We start from the raw sequence: 21,058 nt of genomic DNA, 5'->3' as shown, positions 1-21,058 counted from the left end.
TTCTCCCTTTAAAGTTTGGTAAGTTTATATAGGGAAAATTAAAATTAGTGCAATGCAAACTTCACTGTTCCTGAAGACATTATCGGTTGTTTGGGACAAAGCTCTCCCAGTTTACTTGTTCTGCCATCTTAATACTACCATGGAAAAAAACAAAAACGGGCTCGATGTGCTGTTACACCAAAGCCTTAAGAATTGTGTCTGTCTGGGGCACCTCTCTCACAGGTTACAACGACCGCCAGAAGAAATTTCACATGGGCAAAATCTGAGATTACAGATTGACGGAACTGCCACGTTAACAAGCTGGCAATATGCAGACTAGGGGAACAAGCCTGTTCTCAAGTAAATGCTTCATAATAAAAACAGCACCTATTCTTGTCCACGTGGACTGAAGAAGTACTTGCAGTAGCAGTACACAAGAGTAAGGACACTCGATTCCAGTAACGATGGCAGTATTCATTTGAGCATTCTAAAAAGACAGCTCTAGGTAAATAAGAGATCCAGAAGAATTTTCATAAGGTATTTAATAAAACCCAGAAGGTGGATCAATGTAGATTACTTCATTAACATGCCTGAACTTTTCCTCCAAAAAGAAAATAAACAAACTACCAAACAGTAAAATCCCTCCAACTTTATTTCTTATAGAGACAAGGGAAACCTGCTCAAGTATACTTCATCTCAACGTCAGCTCTATTTACAAAAAGTCTGCATTCAGTCATTCATCCAGTGGCATATGTTTCCAGCTTAATAAGGGACCATAGCATGATACCAAGTAACAACTTTTTTAGTTTTTTAATTAGAAGTATGGCTATGGTTAAGAATCAGACGCACCAGGTAATAAAAAGCAGCCACCACACCTTCAATTTCAGAAAAGTTCTGGCACAAAACTTCTCTGGGTTTACAAACTCATCTTCCAGATACACTTGCAACATCTGTTTCCTTTCCAAATTGTTGGGTCTTTATGACAAATTCGTATTTGTGTGTTATAGAGTACTGAACACACGACTGGTAACTGAAGAGTCTTGTCAGGATCTAAATGTATCTTGTCAGGCAATTACACTACTTTATGACTGGAGGTGTTCAGAGGTGAAGTTATTTACCAGCCACAACAACATTGTGCCACGTTTGCATCCCGGCTTTGCTGGGGAAAGGGCGGGAGGGGGCTCAGGCGGCTGTATCGCAGCCCTGTGACACCTGTACACGTAATGGCAAGAAGAAATGGTAATGCACACAGGATACTGTGCAGCACCCATAGTGTATAGGGGACATCAAAAACTTCTAATAGGTAGGGGAACTTCAGACACAGTCTTGCAGAGTTTCTTAAGGGAATAACACAAATATGTATCCCTGGCAATAAATACTAGTGTAGGCTGGAGAACTTCCACCCTGCTTCCTCAGTAGTTTGCAGTTCAAGTTCTAATCTAAAGTCGGACATTCGTTCTCCTCTGCATTTTCCTAGAACAAGCAACAGCAACTTTCTAACACTTAATAATCTCTACACAACTGTTTTGCTGTATCTGAACAGTACTACCATTGGCAGTAATTTTTTAAACTCTGGGTGGGTACCCAGCCATCATTTTGTACATGCATCCTGATCTAAGAAAACTTTGCCCTAGTATTTCTTTTGCAGTAAAAGGATTTGTTTTTAAAAGGAAAAATTTCAAATTGAGACAACCTACTTTAATTCCAGAAAAACTTCCTGCACTGTACAGAAAAAAGGCAGAGATGAGTAATCTACTGTCTGTAAATATCCACACGTAAAATAAGAAAATGTGATACTATCACTCATCTCCTCCATGACTGGGACAATACAGACACTCTCCAGCTTGATCTCTGAACCCCAGGAGGTGTTTGGGTGACCCTGGTAAGGTCTGTTATCCTGGACACAGGCTAACACAGCACCTTCTTCTAGGTCCAGAGCAGCCTGGTTCAGAGGGAGTCTGGGGCATCTTCCTTGTACCCTGCTGAGTGGCGAGACATGCCAAAAGTTTTGGCTGTCTTCTGGAACAGGCTGAGGATGTCCAGGAATACCGGGCAGCTACAGGGAGAAGTACCAAGGAGGTACCTGGAGTGCCTGGTTTGAGACACGTGGATGACAACATGGAGACCGCTTTCCCTATGAGCCGATGGATGGAGAAAGGCTGCTTCACAGAGGACGTAGCTCCTAACCTAGCTGCTCATCAATCAACTACTAAACCCAAGTTTATCAAGGGAGGTTTCATTCCGAACTTACTGCTAACAAAGCAGGCTCTAAAGGAGGACAGTTCAGAAAAAGCACAAATTATTTATGAGTATGGATACTATGACTTTTGCAGAACACAATTGTGCCATGAAATATTCCTAAATGATACCTTGAAATGCTAGATAGAGACAATTCAGCCGCATCCACTTTCCCTTCTTCCCAGTGTCCAAAAAACAGCTGCAAAAATTCAGAAGTTTTTAGAAGCAGATTTCTGGTTTTTCTGGGGGAAGGGAGAGGATAAGCATTATTTCCCCCAAATCCTGTTTACAGATGAACCTAAACTTACACAGCAAAGTGGTATGTCGATCTCTGCTTTCGTACACTAAGGTTTAATGCAACATTTTACATCAATTTTTGAACAACTTGTGAGACAAAAACAAAACCAAGTGACATTTATCCTTAACTGATGGATTCATCACTCTATCATTATACTTCTGTATTTACTATACTGCACATTACATTATGAAGGAGAAAAGCAGCCCCAGAAGATAACATGCCAAGAGCAGAGAGCACGCATACCAAATACTGTCACAGTTTGCTGCAGGAACAACTTTTCAAGCGTCCGGAGCTTCCTTGCAAGCAATCGCTCACCTTCACAGCAAGAGTCAGCTCAAATTACTGCAACAGTGAGCAGCTAACAGTTACTCCACTTCAGTTACTATACTCAGGTTAGCCCCAGTAAGCATAAATTTAGAGCCAAAACTGGAGCTTAGAGCAGTTTGATTGGCAGCTGATGAATTTTGCTAATTAATGTAAATTGTGCTAACTTGATACATTGCTTGTGGTTGAATTCCCATTTAGAATCTGCCAACAGTTTTACTCACAGACATGTTTTGCCCCAGACTTCGTATCATCAATAGGTAAGATAAAAGCATGTACAAACACATGGTTTGGATTAACAATTTTTGCACAAATGGGGGGGCTGTGTGTAATATGATACGTTGAAGTATTCCTACAATTCCTACAATGGCCAAGATGTTCCAGCTTTCCTATCTGCTCATTATTCCCCTAACTTTCTAAAGCTGAAAACTAGCACTGCTTAAAGGCACCTTTTCACTATTTTGCATGATCTATATGAATGAGCTGAACTCCAATTGTCTATTCCACAGCCAACCATAGAGAATAACATGTCCAAGAGCTATTAAGAGTAAAGATGAGTCTATGTCTTTGGGAGAAACATCAGAAATACGTATTTGTTTACTTAAAACACAAACACAGGTACAGGCTGATCATACTGCTGTACAACACCAGAAACGTTTCTAGAAGCTGAAGAGCCTCTTCTGTGGGGAAATGACAAGTCTGGATATTCCTCCTCTTCCCATCTCTACTACAGGGAGTTTGAAAGGTTCCTCCTTGATTTCTAAATATAGACCTTATGATCAGATTCTGCATGATAGGTTTATGAACCGGAGCAGTATGATTTCAGACTGGAATAGCAAAACAAAACACAGAACAAGTCACAGTACTCCTCTGAGTCCTCTTTAAGGTCACCACCCGTGGGGACACAACCCAAGAATTTGAGTCAGCGAGCCTAAAGAACAACCAGAAGAGAAGCAGCCAGAGCTGCAACTGAGTAAGCAGTAGCTGTAATCTTTATTACGATGGGGTTAAATAAGGGAAGTGACTTCCAGTTTTTAAACCATAACATTACAGTTATGAGGGATCTTAGAAGTAAGAAGTTGGATGTCCTTAATTGCAAAGGTATTAGTAACACTATTTTCCTGATCTTCTCTGTAGCAACTAAGATGGACTCAAAGCAAGGGCAAATAACAAATATGTAACTATCAGTTGATTTTACGAAGTTTGCACTTATTAAAAAAACCTAGAAAACAAAAACCAAAAATACCCAACCCCCAAACCAGATTTACAGGTCTAGCAAGTATTACTGCATATTTCTGTAAACTTCCACACTCCTTGTAACTCTATCACACTGGTAACTTAATAGTGCTATATAGTTATTAGCATTAGAGAAGCGTCTCAATCTGAATACATCCTGTCGCTGAATTAAGCAAAGAAGGACCCTGAAGCCATCTGTGTTTGGGCTCCTCACCCTGGGCAGCCTCGCCAGGCTTCGGGAGCTTCAGCAGGGAGAATGACTTCTGCTGGCGAACCTCCGAGTCCTAGTTCAGCATCCTGCTAACCTTACTTTTGCTCATTTGTGTCAGATTCAGTGAAATTCCTGAGCAGAGTAGTTTACTAACCCTTTGTAATCCCCAACAAACAGTTCAATCATTAACAGCATTAACAACCTGTGCACCACACAACAAATCATTTACGACCCTCCTTTTCGTCTTCCCTCACTGGTTGTGGCTTTTCACCTTTTCTGCTTCTGTTGGTGTCTTAGTTCAGTCGAATTCTTTGTTCATTTATTCGTTCTGTTGGGGGTGGGGAAGAATTGGAGTATTTTTCAGTCAGGAGATAAAAAGAATGCTTTTGTTCTGCTCAAACTGATATTTTATAAATTCGGCATGCTCTCCCTTCTGTATTTATTCTGGCCTTATAATCCAAAATGGTCAGAGGACAAATGTTCCTTCACAAGATGCTCCCAAACCCCTACGGCAAAAATTTAAGATATCACTTACTTAAAAATAGAAACTAAGGTCTAAATTGGTAGATTATATCATTGATCTGGGCCCTTTTATCTGTGCTAGAAAAGCTGTAGAATATATAAATCTAGTGGAAGTCTCAGTGCAGAAAAAGTCACTATTCTGGACTCCTTATAAAATTTCTCCAAGGGCACAATTTTACATCCACTTTTGTTTTACTACACTGTTCTAACTATGAACTTATCAGTGGACAAGAAACCGGAATACTTTTCTGTGTACTTTTGGTAAGTTTCATGCTTTGTTATATTTTACATTGTATTTTCCAAAAAGCCAGTTCATTTTAAGTTTTGGAAGAAGAATGAGGGAACTGCACCCAAACTTCTCATGTCGTTATTAAAAGGTCTAAGGGTTTGTAATACCAGCGCATAAAAAAATAAACCAAAGGCTATACAAAAGAACAGCTCATTCCCCCTATCACCACACTGGGTTTTCTCCTAGATCTTCACGCAAGGCAAAGATACTAACATAAAACAGTGTTCCTTGCTCACCTGGACCTATCCCATACTTGGACAGTTGCACCCATTTGAAATGCGTCTGCGTACAGCAGCATCTTCTGTCCACTTCAGATTAAAACAATTACACATACACTTTCTGCGGTGCAGAGCACAGCATGACACAGCAACACAGATCACACTGGCTTAACAGCATTCAAATGGCAGGTTTTTATCTTGAAGTATGAAATGCACATCATCCTGTAACTGCTAGGTTTGTAATTAAAGCATGACCATACCAGGAACTCTGTGGTAGTCACATAAGTGACTAATGCCCACATAAGTGGGCAAAATCTTCTGAAACAACACTGGAATATTCCTCTTAAAAATCACGTTGTTCAGAAAGTATAGGCCTACCATTACCTAAATAAATCAATAGTAGGTCTTCCCAGCCGTGTGAGGTTGTACACTTTGCCAACGCAACCTTGTTATATTTATTTTTGGAAGAGAGTTAATATGGCTAACCAAGACCTGTGTTACTAGACAGTAATGTTCACAAGTGAAATTTCATGAACAGATACGAACACAGTTAACCCAGGGAAGTCCATCCTCTCCAAAACCAGCTATCACTCAAGATACATTTGTTCTATTCGTCATTTGTCAGTAAACTGCTCAAAACTGCATATTGAATGTGACATATTTAATGAGCATCTCCATGACTGCAGAAATGACAAGTTCCCAAAACATAAGGTCTGATTCCCAAACTACTGCAGTCTGGATAACATTCACCTGCTTTCAGGCTGTTGTAGCATTTCTCATTTCCCTGGCTAGACAAAGGACAAACGGCATACCCTCAGAAAGGTTCCACGTATGACTGACTTCCTTTATAAAAGTTCTCAAGTATTCATATCTGTATGATTTCATCTCATTTCAACTGCCTTGCATCAGAAGCCAGCTACAGAAACTACAGAGTTCTCCAGCCTGCCATAACAACTCCCCTCTGAGAGGAGCCAGTACCTCCTAGAAGTCAGAAAGGGTTGGTGGAAAGCTGTCTGTAATTCTCTCAAAATCTCTGGTTGCAACCTGCTGAAACAACAGCTCAGCCCCAAGCAGGTGCAGCCCATCCCACAGTGGCAGAATTGGGGTTTGGCACTAGCTGGAAAAAGGCAGAAGTGAAGAACATAATTGAATCAGGTGTACCTTAGCTTAAAAAAGGTGATGGCAAACACTCATGCAAGAGGGCTTAAGGACAAACATCGTCTTTCACAGTGTAATAATTCACAGGCTGGCTACAGCAGTTAGGACTTCAGAAAGTTAGCAACAATAAAGTGCAACTGCAAGATACAGCTCTACACATCTGGGTTACAGACAGCACTGCTAAGGCATTGGGCTCTGCAAGCAGGCTCCATACGTGTTCATACCTGTGTAAGTCTTTGCATAGGCATATTCTGTAACATTGTTATACGCTGATATTATATTATACCCTCATTATCAGAGAGGGTCAGTATCAGTCAAGCACCTAGCCAGGCCAATCCCATACACCTAAAATAACAAGCAATTTTCTGTGAGAATGGCAGCTGAGTAAAGGATTATGCTCATGATACATGCAAGTCTAACACAAGTCTCAACTGGCAAGGACATGACTGATCTCACAGACTTGATAGCTTCAGCACAGCTTACCTGGCTCCACCTGCTCCACTCTTCCACACGTACACACCCCACTTTCTCTCGTGTACGTTCCAGAAGCATGACCAATTCACAGGGTTGGGAGGAGAGCTCATATATTTTTTAAAAAAATGTTGATGTCCTTTTGACAAATTCACTGCTGGAGACAAAGTAAAATCCGGCTGAGAAATCTCAGTGGGGTGCAGAGCAGAACACCAGTGCCACAGGTGAAGTGAAACACATGCCTAAATAACCAACTCACCTGCCAGAGAGAACTGAGCTGACAGATTATGATAGGAACCCTTTGGCCAAATGACCCTTAACTAATTCTATTAATACTGCCCCTGCCCTCAAGAGAGGGGCCAATTCTCAGTAAAATGGACATGGACATGGATAGCAGCATGGGGAGGAAAAACACCCCCCAAAACCAAACAGGTGTCTGAAGTGTTAAATTGCTCCAATTTATCTGTTGTGTTGCTATCATCTCCTTAATGATAAATTCACTCAAAAAAAAAAAGCCAAAAGCCTATTAAAACGTCTATTTCAAAACATTAGCATTCACTTTTTAATCTGTGTGCTCAAAACTCACTCTCTCACACTGTAGCTCAAGAACTGCAGAGCAAGAAGACATCTAAACCAAAACCAGTTTTGAAACAGGCTAATATCTCAAATTTCCTTCATGCTGGTAGTTCAGTGTTCCCTTCACATCCTGTCCTTCGTTACCTACTGTTGGCAGAAGATAATCTCTTCCAGGCTTCTCAAATGCTGACACAGGAACCTCTGTGAGCACACTGAACTACTTCCTTTTCTCCTTGAAAAGATTTAATAACCTACAACTTTCTTCTGTGCCCTACTTGTAGTCTATTGTTTTCTTCCTTCTTGTATCGAATCTGCTAAAATAAAATTTTATAGAGTGTCAATTCAACAAAGGAAAAACTATAAAGTTCGTTCTGACAGCTCCCTTTCTCAAAAAATTTAATCAAAAAAGAAAGAAAAGAAAAAAATCCTTTGCCGTTGAAAAGATGAATTGAGTAGCCTTAGGTATTCTATAGCTGTATTCATGAAAAAGTTTTTGGACACTAAACACACAAGTCTCTACAGAAATGGGGAAAGTGTTTTGCCCAAGTCATAAACTTCTTTTTCCATTGCACAGAGAAAAATATGCTACACTCCACCACTAGACATAAGCTCACCTCTCAGAGAGCTACAAGTCCCATCCATCTCAAAAAGAAGCAATGCCTATGAGATAATACCATCAAATGAAGTAGCCTCAAAAAAAGCCACATATACGCACAAACATATGCTACTCAAATTTAGGAGAGCAATTATCTTCTCTACAGAAACATGCAGTGTTCTGTCCAGACATTATTTTAAAGTTTTCTTACCAAAACCACGTTATTAACATTTCATATTATAATGGTAGCACCAAATCACAGTACATAATACTAAAAAAAAAAAAAAAAAAAAAAATTACTAGATGACAGAATGTATGACTTGTTCTATGTAGAAAAGGTATTCTACTTTAAAATAAAGTAAAAAGTAAAAGTCATGGTAAACGTCATGTAAAAGTAATGTAAAGCTCCTTGGTTATAAATGAAAATGAGGCCAGCACTCTTAAACATTTAACATCTCTATGTATTTCCCATTTAATACTTCACACTGAAATGTTGCAGAAATTTATTATTTTCCTCACTTTTATCCAAAACAATTAAGTGTGATTTTAAAATTTTGTATCTTATAATAGTGAGAAGAACATCTAACAAGAAAGATTATCAGAGATCAATCCAGTTGCTGAGCATGTATTCATATTTCATGCAGAACAGGCTTTTTCACTTTGTTAGATTCCCCCCCAACCTGTCTGAAGTCAAGCAGTCAATTGACCTGTGTATTACTATATACAAATCTAAATAAAAAAACCGAATCCTCTCAAATCTGGTTTTCTACCTTGAAGCAAATATTTATTAACATATTTTTCATCAAATGCTGAATCATGGGAACATGCATAGGTAACTCATTGCTAGTTTGCAGATAATTTTATTTCAGCTGATTGAACAAACCCCTTTTTCTTGTTTTTGGCAGAACTCTATCAGAATATGTATTTAAAACAATGTACAGCTGTTGTAGTTTAGAGAAAAAAAATACATTTAAGTATTTTGGGATAGGTTTGGGGTTTGGTGGGGTTTTTTTCATTGTTTTTTAAGTCTTGAACAGAAAAAAAAGGAATGAAAAAATTAAGTTCATTTCTTGTAAGCGCAAAGATATTCCCTTGTAGCCAACCTAAGAAGCTAACATAGAATAGTATCAGCAATTCGAATTTAAGGTATCCAATAGAAATTAAATTTAGAAATTGTTTCTCTCACTACAAGAAGTCTCTTCTACTGTTCCTCCTAAATTACCACTTTTCTTTTTTTATTTTTTACTGAACTATGTAAAATCATCCCCCTGTATTACATCCAAAATAATTTTCACAGAAGTCAATGAAAAAAAAAAATCCCTCATTAATACTATTATTCTATATTACAGTAATACCAGGTTTCCAGTTATGATTGACAAATACACAGAAAAACACTGTCCAGAAGAGGCACATAAAATAATTTAGTCAGTCATTGAATTCAAACGGATCAGAGAATAATTCTTAAAATGCAGACTGTTTAATGCTTACAAAATCAACACATCTGGTTCCTACTTCTGCTCAGGTTCCTCAAAAAATTTTGTTCCTATTTCTGCTGAAATACTTAAGCACTCAAAATACACAGAAACTGATGTCATTCAAGAGATACTCCTTTCCTTGCTAAGGTATACTGAATTTATTTCCTATGGCGTAAGCCATACTTCAGACCATTATCTGAAACGAGAAAATGCTAAATCATATCATGCTAAATAAAAAAAAACTCTTCTGGCTCTATTCAATGGAAGAATGTTTGTCCCTGTATACTTAAGTCTAGAAATATTTATCTGAAAAGGAAGATGCAAGCAATTAAAAAAAAATTTTTGTATTTCTATTAATTGTAAAACACACGCTTCTGTTTTTGTGGAATAAATTCATAGCCTTAAAACTCTGAAGATAAGAGTTAAAACAAAGAAGTTAAATTCTCTACCAGAATGCATTTGCTCAAGTGTAAAGCTAACAAATGCTAAAATTTTTGGCAACACTTTTGCATTTCTGAATCATTAGGTAGTCAAACTATTTTTTGATTTTGCTTGCATGACGTTGGATTCGAATAATCCATATAAATCAGTGGTTTCCCCTCACTAGGAATACTGTGTTTACTTCTAGTCATCTGATGTCAAAAGGATGCATTAAAAAATAGGGAGGTTCAGAAATAAATAACAAAAAAGACTTGCATGTACAGCAGTGGATTAGAATTGTTTACTCAAGAGACGAGTAAGAAAGAATATAGTCAAAGTAAACAAAACGGCAAGCCAGAGAAGGCATGCTGAGTATTTCAGTCACCCTTTTCAGAATATAATGATGGGATGCTTTTCCTAATGAAAACTTTAACATGTAGGTCTTTGTCAAAAAAGAGCCGTTTATGCTACGGGAACAGCAGAATTCTCCGATGCTTTCCTCCAACCAAGACGTGGAGTTCGCAGCCACAAGACAGAACTGAAGTAAGACAAAGAAGAAAAAGCTGAACTCAAGTCATGTATTTAGTTGCCTAGAGACTTCAACTTGTGGAAACCTAAACATCTAGGCCAAAGTCCTCAAAGATATTTAAGCACTTCTTTTCTACTGATACCAGTTATCATTTGAAAACAGTGGGCCTTGGTGTCCAAATATGCCTGATGACCTAGACTGTAACAACTTTAAGCTCTTCCAAGTCTAGCTAGCAACAGTGACAATATTATGAAATTATTTATATGCCTGACAGTAGTCGGACGCCTATTTACTTCTCTTTTCAAATCATCCTGAGACTCTGTTGTATGGAAAGACTGTGACTAAGCAGCACTTTCTAGTTGATACCGTGTGTGAAAATATGAGCCATGGGGCTTCATACGTGTGTCTTCGGTAAGGCTACCAGTTCTTTTTTTTTCCATAAATAGTCACCATCTCCCCTTCCCGTTATGTCCATTACCAGATCTCCTCCCCTCCGCCATGGCAAATACTTTCCGCACAGCCACGTGGCCCCTGTTCCCCAAATGCCTCCCAATTTTCGTTATACCCCTGACTACCTCCGCAACACCCCCCAGCCTTCAACTCTTCTCCAAATGCTCCCTTTGCCTCCATCCACTTCCCTCCCCGCCGCATCCCCCTTCTCTCCCCGTTGCCATTCACACCCCCGCTACGCTGCTCCGCTCCTGACCACCAACCCCTCTCCCCAAAGTCTGCTACTTCCTAACGTCTCACTACTCGCTTCCTTCCTACTCCCACACCACAAGGCCTCTACACAAGCTTTCAGTTATAATTCTCCTTTCTCTTGTAGAGAGCAAAACACCATCTTCCCTTAAAATAAGTGTACCTAATGTCAAATACCACAGTGAATAGCAGGAAGACTTATCCACAGGCAGCACCTTGCAGCTTCAGGGAACTTGCCTCTCCGGTGAAGCAGGCTTCACCATCCTTTGTTTGCACAAAAATAAAAGTATTTCTACCTAGTGATGCATTCTCTGAAGTTTCAAGTTTATTTGTGGCATTCCAAACTCCTTGCACTACTGACACACAGAAGAACGCCACCGAGCTGAGCATCAAACATTACTTCTTCGACCAACTAACAGTTAGTAAGTTCTTAGGTATTTCTATTAGGGCAAAATAAAGTATGTGAGTAAAGCAAAAGTAAACAACAGGAGAGTCTATGCAAATTAAGGACGGAACTATTACGGATTACACTGGATAGGATTAACGCAGAGATTAAAAAAAAAGTAGTAATTATTTGCAAATTTTTGATGAACATACAGATTCATATAACCTAATTCTAAAATACTACCTGTCTGCAGAGACCTCTAGTACACTTGCTAACCGGCTTTTTTCAGACCCTACATTAGAACATTAAATAGAAGTCTCTATAAAGAGCTTTCTTTCAAGACAACGATAACTGGAGATGCTTTAAAATATCTTCAATTTAAGGTTCACCAGTTGTCAGCAATGAGTAAGTTTACATTCACCATCATTATAATGAACATTTTCATTTATTACATAGGAATTTTGACTACTATCTACCAAAACAGAAACTAAAAGGTATTTCATTTTTCCTATAATAGAAGCTCAGAAACATTCTAGACATACAGATACTATAAATAAATTCCAGTGCACACAAAGTATTATAATTATTTGCAATAATTAGCAAAAGCTGAATATTAACACTTTTTTTACTGTTTTGTTAAATGCAATAATATTAAAAATCAGATTAATATACTTCCAACAGTTCCACTATGGGATAAGTGTGTCTCAGGTTGTTGTATCAAACTCACAACTTCAAAGTTAAACTTATTTGTATTTGGCATAGATCAATATTTGGAGAAAGTCAATTAACTGTTTTCAAACAAAAGAAAAAATTGTAAACAACAGGTTCTACAAAGTTTATATATTCATTCCCTGACAAAACAACAGTTATTGCTCTGATAGTTGTTATTTAAGAAAAATGATGTAGTTCCTACACACAGGAATACCTTTACTAGCATAAAGTATTTATAAGCTCTTTTTACATAAAAAAGACTTGAAAATTAGTACCTTTTAATTTGCTGTTTATTTTTTAGTTCCAGAGATATGCTCATTAAGTTCTACCTTACCATGCGTCTGCAGATTTTTAGCAGAACTCTTACATCAGATAATGACTTGAGTTATAAAAAATGATTAAGACTGATTCATAACTGTGAAGTTTTTAAGAAAAGAAGCATGGGAAAAAAAACAGCAAAAACCACAAGCACAGGAAGAAAGCTAAATATGTAAGGTGATCCACTAGGAATCCACATACCAGCTGATTAAGAAGCTGCCTCACGACCAGCTTCTGGGATCATTACATGGTTAGAACTGCTCATTCCCCAATACCTTTGTGAAGTTAGAACTCATGAAAAATTCAGGTTTAGGGCTTGATCCAGCACCCAAGGAAGTTAATAAATATTTTAGCACTGACATCAGTGAAAACGGAATGGACCCTTTTTTCCCCCCCTTAGTGTAAAGATTTCATATATAGATTTTTAATAAAAAAATATCAAGAGTACAAATATTTTATTGATATTTCAAAAAATTAAAATCACCTTACACAGCAGTATTATAATACCCCAATTACATACCTAATAACAAACATATTTATCAAAGAAAAATAACTTGGCCAAAGTGTGGTACAAAAGCTACAACAAAGATGTTACAAGAGTAATGCAACTTTCAGAAAAAACATCAACACTACCACAGTGAGCACTGCAACTTTATAGCTAGTACGCTCTGCACAGATGGACAAGTAATTTTTAGAAATGAATCACGCTGCAAATGATTTTACTAATTTTAAAACAGAGGTGAGGAACCAATAGCCTACAGGCCAGATACGGTTTGCTTCTTCAGTTCAGATGGCCTACAGACACATACGTGTTTTATTACTTAATAACACTAAGGCAGACTTCAAGGAAAACCACGCGTGTTTTAAAAGGCTCCAACAATTCATATATTTTTAAATACATAATCCTTAAACCCAAACATCAGCCTGAAGTTTAAAGTACTAAATGAAATCTTAGTTGGCATTTTTTTTTTAAACACACAAATTCTTGAGTTATTGTCCGCTAAATATAGCACATTCTTGCTACCCTGAGAAGATGAGACTTCACAGCCCTCAACATTTAAATTATCTTAGTAGAGAAAAGTCAATGGTACTTTGAGTTTGGACAACAGCCTGTGCAATGGCTGTAGTAGAATTTTGATACCTGCTCTGATACAGAGGAACATACTCTACAGCCCTTAGTTAGGGCAAAACTTCCTCTGAAATCAATGAATGTTTTGCCTCGAAAAGATGCAGTCTCAAATATAGATCTCCATCTTTCATAGACAGCTTCTTTCAAAGTGCAAAACAGTTTTCAATCTGAAGGTGTATGTAGGATTCTAAATATGAAAAGAACAAGTGAAAAAGAATTTATTGAGAAAGAAATCACAGGCCAACACTCCACTTTCATCCTTTCTGCAGTTATTTGCAGCTGCCATGAACATATTGATATTTAGTAAACTGAAGGCTGCAGCTTTAATTGAAGTTTGACTGCTATAAACAGTTAGCTGCCTGGCTCTGGCCCGCACTCTAATACCATCAGCAGAACAGAGATGGGAAGCATAAACAAACCTTTTAACTAGATTACAGTTTCTAAAACGGCCAAGAATCCCCTCAGCAAGAACTCCTGTGTGACAAAATGTTAAAGGAGGAAAAATATTTTGAAAGAGTATCTTAAAAAAGCCTAACCTTTCCTAAGACAGTATGAATGGGAATCTTCTGAGGAAAATGACTTTAAGTTTTCAAAGGGGGCTATCCTTGAGAAACACAGTCTGATCCTTCAAGAAAAAATAAAAAGCCAGAAAACTTTAAAACAAATGGTTGCAAAACAGAATGATATTTTCCAAAGGCTTTTTCTCTTAAGACTTCAAAATGCATCAAGAAAAGTTATTGAACTTTGAAATACCAGCAGATCTTATAATATCATTTCACATTTCAAGTAGCCATGCTCAAGAACAACACAACAAAAACACATTGCATCATCAATTTATACCAACATGTCTACCTCGTAAATCCGATCCTTCTCATAATTTGCTTTAGCCGAGCTTCTTCCCCATAAAGATTACGAGAGGACAACATATCCCCCCTTCTGCCCCCAAGCCCGTAAAAGACAAAAGGAAGTTCTGTTCTAAACAAATCAGCTTGCTACAGATTTCTGACTACTTTGTTTCTTTAATCAATGATCTCATTTGTCCACTTTTGCAGTGTTTCCTTACAAAAATAGCAGATACTAAAAAATTCTTCCTCTCATCTAGGGGTTGAATGAGAAGATCCAGCAAAAACTTTTTTTTGTTCTTGTCTTCTACGTGTATATATAAAATAAATAAAATTTACCTCTAAGTCATCAGCATGCTTATACAAAAAAATCAAACAGATGCATAAATCTTCATTGCATCAGTCTTAAAAGTAAAAAACTAAATAAAATTAAAATATATATAATTTAAAAGTAGATTAGGTGCAAACACAGTCAAAATATAAAGCCAGTGTCAGCTCTTTGTTATTGTCACTGCTACAGCTTGAGTCCTACCAAAACACTTGAAATTCGTACTCATTCTAGTGGGGCTAATCATATATATGCACATATGTACACACGCACATGCATGCATAAATATGCATGCATGAGTATACACATATATACAAAAATACACATGGGGTATACAGATAAAAGCTTAAAAGATGAAGACAAAACCCAAATGTTTTACACATTTTTATAACGAGTTTAGTTTGTCACAACAGATAATCCTAAATAATGTATTGGCAATCATCTACTAGAGCTTAAAAATAAAGTCTAAAACTGGCAAATTGAAATGTAATTTACATGTTTTTGAAACATTAGGCAGCACGAATGGAAAAATTAGACTATCTATATTTATGGTATGTAGGCCTAGCTTCTATTTGGCCGACTTTTACTTTTCTCCTAACTTAGGCTGCATTTGTTTCCTTTGGCAGCGGGGTACAAGGCAACATTATTGCAAGCCTCTCTTTATCTAAATGTTGAGAATATCACCATTTGATCCAACAGGATTTGCTGTGCAAACAATTGACAACTGTTCTGGTTCCCTCAGTTGGGAATTTTTCTTAGCGAGGCCATGCTACTGATGCTGCAAATCAAGGGCCCTAATATTTAAGATGCTATTTACATTTCAGATTACTCCTCCTTCAGTAAGTCACGAAAATAATTTTGGATTTAATGTCACTGAAAATGTAGACTAAGCAAAAATTATGAGAATATTTTTTTTTTTTTTAAAATCCTGGGCTTCTCCTTCACCTCACATGGGAATAATGTAATTAACATATTGCTTCTATAGGTCTTAGTTACCAGATATTGTGACAGGACAATAATTTTTAAAATGCTGCTTGCTTACTTTATTTTAAAATATTTCCTGCAGAAGAAATAAAAAAAAATAAAAATTAAAACAGCACATTGAAGAATTTAACCAGAGTAATAAATGAAATCCTTTATTCTTTCTTTGATAAAGGAAGTTATTAGAAACCTCAAAAAGAATTTCCAGACATTTTACCGTTTCATTTTTAAAGTAAATTTAAAGCTCCTGAAACAGAGGATTTCAGAAAACAAACAAACAAATATCTTGGGCATCTCCAGCTCTCCGTATTGCCCTCTACAATGTTCCTCAGCTCCAACCCAATGAACCAACAATCAAAGCCACTCTCCACGATTTGTTCCTTAGTCATTCCCATGGGAAGGACAGGAGGTAACGGAGATTTTTGTGATGGGAACACCTGTCAGGCTGCAGATAAACTGAGATGATCAACTCATTTCACAAAGGTCTATGAATAGCCGTCTCACGGTAATGACTGATTCCTGCTGCCATGTGCCAGATCAAAACAACAACTTAAGAGGTAAAAGGCTCAAAAACCAGATCTTTGGAGCCACACAGTCGCTTTAATTTTAACTTTTAAGTACTGTTTTAAAGTATCTATTTTTTTACACTTCTTTTATGTACTCATTTGTATATATACACGTGCATTTGTGTATGTAGCTAAATGTATATGCATATGTACTCATACACTTTAAAACGCTGTAGTCTAAGTGGTTTTGACAACTTTTACCTTGATTTAAAAATAGCGCAAAGTCTGAACTCCTTTCTAGACGATTCACCAAAAAAATAGGTATCACTATAATAAAGAACTTGGAATTTGAAGAGAGGAAAGGAGTCAGTACTTCTTAATTTCTTAACTGCTGCTTTTTATTAGCATCCCACTTGGTTTAACTCTAGTTACATAGGTTTCAGGATGCTTTAATTTTTATCTTTCTCCAATGCTCTTCCAAAATTTTACTCCTAATACAGGCTTTGGTTCCTGTGCAGGCCTATTTGAAACTGATTGAGCAGTATTATTCCACCTAATAGTTCCAAAAATAATTACAAAGAAAAGCCAGTGAAAGCCTGCGGTTTCAAACATTCAAGTAACTCTTAAAAAGAATAAGCAGGTCCTTAATGATATAAGAGCATTCAAAAATGCATCCTGTATCTTTTTGTTGTTAAAATCAATGGTAACTTTGATACCCACTTCCACTGGGACAAAACAGAAACCAATCCAGGGTCCTTAAAAATACCCAACCAAACAAAACCAAGCACCCAAACAACTGAACAAGCCTAAAAGAAGAAACCGAACTCCCCACTTTTGAAAAGTTTTAACAGTATTTTTGAAAAGGAAGCTCAGGCACTTTCAAAATTTGTGTCCCGAGCCATTAATAGATGAGATTCTTCTCTTGCAAGCCGCTTTGTGCATGTGGTCTCTTAAGCCCATAGAAAGACACACTGACATTAGTGGGGCTCCAGATGGGCACGAGGGGCCACCCACCTGGTCTACTGCTTTCCAGAAGGAACATCCACGATAAGCACTCACTGCTGATTCAGAAACTAATTTTGTAGTTATGGACTGTATTCAAGTTACTGATCTTCCACATACAAGGAATTGCCACGAATAAAGGGGGGGGGGGGGGGGGGGGGGCACGGATAAAAATCTATTGACAAACCGAATTAAATAACCCAGCTGAAAACCAAGGCATTCCATTTTTGAGTGGATTGTTACTTATGCCAAGATCTTCAGTGCTTTTTAACAAGAAGAAAGACTGATCCCTCCGCAGCCAAAGCAGAACGAAAGGACTGCAAGCGAAGAAGTTACATTATTGAAAGTATTGCATCATAAAGATTCTCTTCAAACATCCGCCTACCTAGTCTAAACAGAAACTAAACACATTCATCTATAAAGAAAGGTAAGACAGCAAACTCCAAGGAAAGACTGTTAAAGACAAATATAAGTCTGGCCTGAACAGCATCTTTACGTCTAGCACAGCCTACATTTTGCCATGGTAGGTTCCTTGCTAATTCAAAACAATCTCTCTGACCTAGGGTCTGGGAAGCCACTAACCTGGAATACATGAAAATAATTATTAATTTTCGCTCAAAAACCCAAACAAAACAATACTGTATTGCTCTTTAGTTATAGCTATCGATAACGCAGTCTTCCTTAACACAGGTTGAGTCAATTCTTTCAGCTCTTAGAAGGCTGTTGCGACAGCAGCCAGAAGCCCCAAATTAGCCCGAGACCCCTTTGTGCTGGGGGCTGCAGAAATGTAGGAGTTCCCTCCGACAGAACTCAGAATCCCAGCCCCACCAGTGGCTCCTCAGGATGGACCTGCCCTAGCCAATCCCCCCAAATCAGCAGTTGTCTTTCCAGCACAGACTTGGCTGCAGGAGCTGGAGGCCTATGGGAATGAAGGTTTTATTAGTAATTTTATCTCTAGGATTTAAAGTAAGAGAAGACCCTGTATTACTCTGCCCAGCTTTTGAATTCTGTTAGGGTATTTTACTGAGCAATCATATTAAATCATACCTATTTTTAACACTAAAACACAAAGAAATTGAAGTGTTAAATCCCCGTAATAAATAATACATCTCATCAGCTGTAGGCCACGAAAGTTGCAGGCAGATCTGCAGCTCTACATACACTGGGAGCGCAATCCTGAAGCTGCTATAGGTTTCCATGTACAGATGAAAGCAGATCAATGGTATCTCAGGTCGAGAAAGGAAGCATTGTCATAAAAAAAAAAAAAAAAAAAAAAGAAAACGAAAACTGTGTCCTTTACTCCTGGACATTCTTTTGCTGTCCAACTCTTGCCTGTAGTAAACTAACTAAAAGGAGAGTCACACGTTTAAAGAATGGGTTTTTATACACGTATCTGCCGATTTTGATGATGATCATCGCGTGTTTTTCACGTGTTTAAAACCAAAGTAATCTTGTTTTCACAAGCTAACAGAAAACTAATGGCAAACTATTAGAAAGAACTACAGTTATGGCTGCTACCTTCAATTCTTCCTCACAATATTGTTAAGTATCAGTCCAACTACATTTTTCTCTCATTCTTTCCACCCCATGAAATTACGGCTTTCTCAAACTCTTTCCAGTTTGATCACAAAATTGCTGCTTCGCACAAGACATGTATGTACAAATTAGAAATGGGAGATACCAAAGCATTTCAGGAGAGCTCTTTCTTGTGGGTATCCTTCCAGCGTGAGGCAGAGATGACACACGCTCTCTGCTGACCACCATTTAACCGTGATGCCCCACTGAAATACATACTCATGGCCTACTTCACGGTTCAGCATGCTCCACAGTACTTAATAAACTGAGCACTCAAACCGTCTTTTTAAAATTACGGAGGACATAATTAAGCTCCAGAAATAAGCAGACAACAGCAATTTTAATATAAACATCCTACTTATGTAGAGGACTCTTATTTCAACTTGGCATTAATGCCCAAACTCTTTCTTCTGGATTCGTGCAAATCTCTAGAAGGCTTCTTCCAATATTTCCTTGAGTTAGGCATTTAGTTTGCCCCCTTACATTTTAACCTATTTCAGACATTTTGACACGTAACTTTCCTTTTAATCAGCAGGAAAAATGGTCAGGTCAGCCTACCAGTGGTACCTGACCTAACAAACCAGCGACATCGTAAGCGTGGATGGAGACATTTGGCCTTCCCAGCAGAAGGCCATGGAAAAACACATCACGACATATATATTTGAGCAAACCACTGACCAAATATAGCCAGCCACCAACGATAACCACGTACTGCTATCAAACGCGCAACACCGATTCCGATCTTCCAAACATTGACGTTCGTCGGGAGTCCAGTTCTTGGACTACCCCTAGAAGTTACGCTCGCCAGCGGGTCTTTGTACGACCGGGGCCTTAACGACCGCAGGGGTTTATTAAGTCAAATAACGGCCTGAAACCACTGCGGAGAGCCCAACCGGGGGGAGCAAATTCCGAGGGCTCCCCAGCACCCTGCTGTTATTTCAGCCACCGAATTCCCTGCTGCGGCGAGGAAAACAACACTTTTGGGACGAGCCGGGGCTCAGCACCCACCGGAGCCACCCCGAACTTTCCTCACAACACCGCGCCTTCAGCAGAGGGTCGCCCCCCCCCCGACATTACACCCCCCACCCCCCACCCCCCAACCCCGGCCCACCGGGGCGGGGGGAGCCTGAAGAAGCAGCCCCCGGGGCGGCGGGGAACAGAAGCGCGGCCGGGGCCGGAGCATCACCCGCGCCCCGGCGACAACAAAGCTCCGGCAGGACCGTGCGGGGGGGGCGGGGGGAAGCCCCCGGCGCTGAGAGAGGGGCAGAAAGTGACAGGCGGGTGCCCGGCGCCCCCTCCCCGCCGCCCGCGGCCCAGCGCGGCCGAGCGCCGGGCCCCCCCTCCCGCTCCCTCCCTGAGGTAAACAAGCGGGCGGCCCCGCCGCCGCCGCCGCCGCCGCTCCCCCCCCCCCCGCCCCGCCGCCGCCCCGTACTCACCTCAGCGGCCCCCCGGCGCCCGGCCGGCCCCGGAGCGGCGCAGGCGGAGACGCACACAAAGGGTAATAAAGGGGGAGGAGGGGAGCGCGGGGGGTGGGGGCTGCCCAACTGCCTGCCGCTCCCCCGCCGAGGTGCCTCCCGCCGGGGCCGCCTCTCGGGTTCGCTCTCCCTCCGCCGACGGCCGCGGGGGGAGGAGGAGGAGGAGGAGGAGGAGGGAAGGGGGGTGGGGGGGGGGGAGGAAGAAACTCCCCGGGCTCCTCCGGCGGGGCTGGGGGGGTGGGGGGGGAGAAACTCGGGGCGCCTGGCACCGGCCCCCCGCCCCCGCGCCGATACCGAGCGGAATTAGCGCCCTGTCCCTTTAACGGTATAAATAACGGGCCCCCCCGCCCCCCCCCGCGCTCCTCATCATCAGCTGCTGCTGCTGCTCCGGCTGCTGGGGCTCCGGCGCTGCCGGGGAGGAAGAGGGGAGGCAGCCACTGCGCATGCGCCCCGGGGGAGCTCGGGAGGCCGCGGGGGGGGTGGTGGGGGGGGAGAGGGAGGGACGTGCCTTCCCACAGGGCCGCGCGCGCCGCGCGCACCCGGAAGGAGATCCGGCTGCGGGGCGGAA

General features: G+C 40.1%; 1 protein-coding gene across 1 annotated transcript in view; it reads right to left on the bottom strand.

Annotated features, from left to right (window-relative positions):
• Window positions 1–20,556, bottom strand: part of MBD5 (methyl-CpG binding domain protein 5) — a 147,141-nt gene extending 126,585 nt beyond the window's left edge. The window contains exon 1 of the mRNA XM_050899575.1: window positions 20,452–20,556. The gene's annotated coding sequence lies outside the window, so the exon portion shown is untranslated. The remainder of the gene's footprint in view (window positions 1–20,451) is intronic.
• Window positions 20,557–21,058: the final 502 nt, after the last annotated feature.

Source organism: Gymnogyps californianus, chromosome 7, assembly GCF_018139145.2.
Source record: "Gymnogyps californianus isolate 813 chromosome 7, ASM1813914v2, whole genome shotgun sequence".
NCBI classification, from domain to species: domain Eukaryota; kingdom Metazoa; phylum Chordata; class Aves; order Accipitriformes; family Cathartidae; genus Gymnogyps; species Gymnogyps californianus.
The sequence above is the reverse complement of the archived record's forward strand: the minus strand, read 5'-3'. Positions and strand labels throughout refer to the sequence as shown.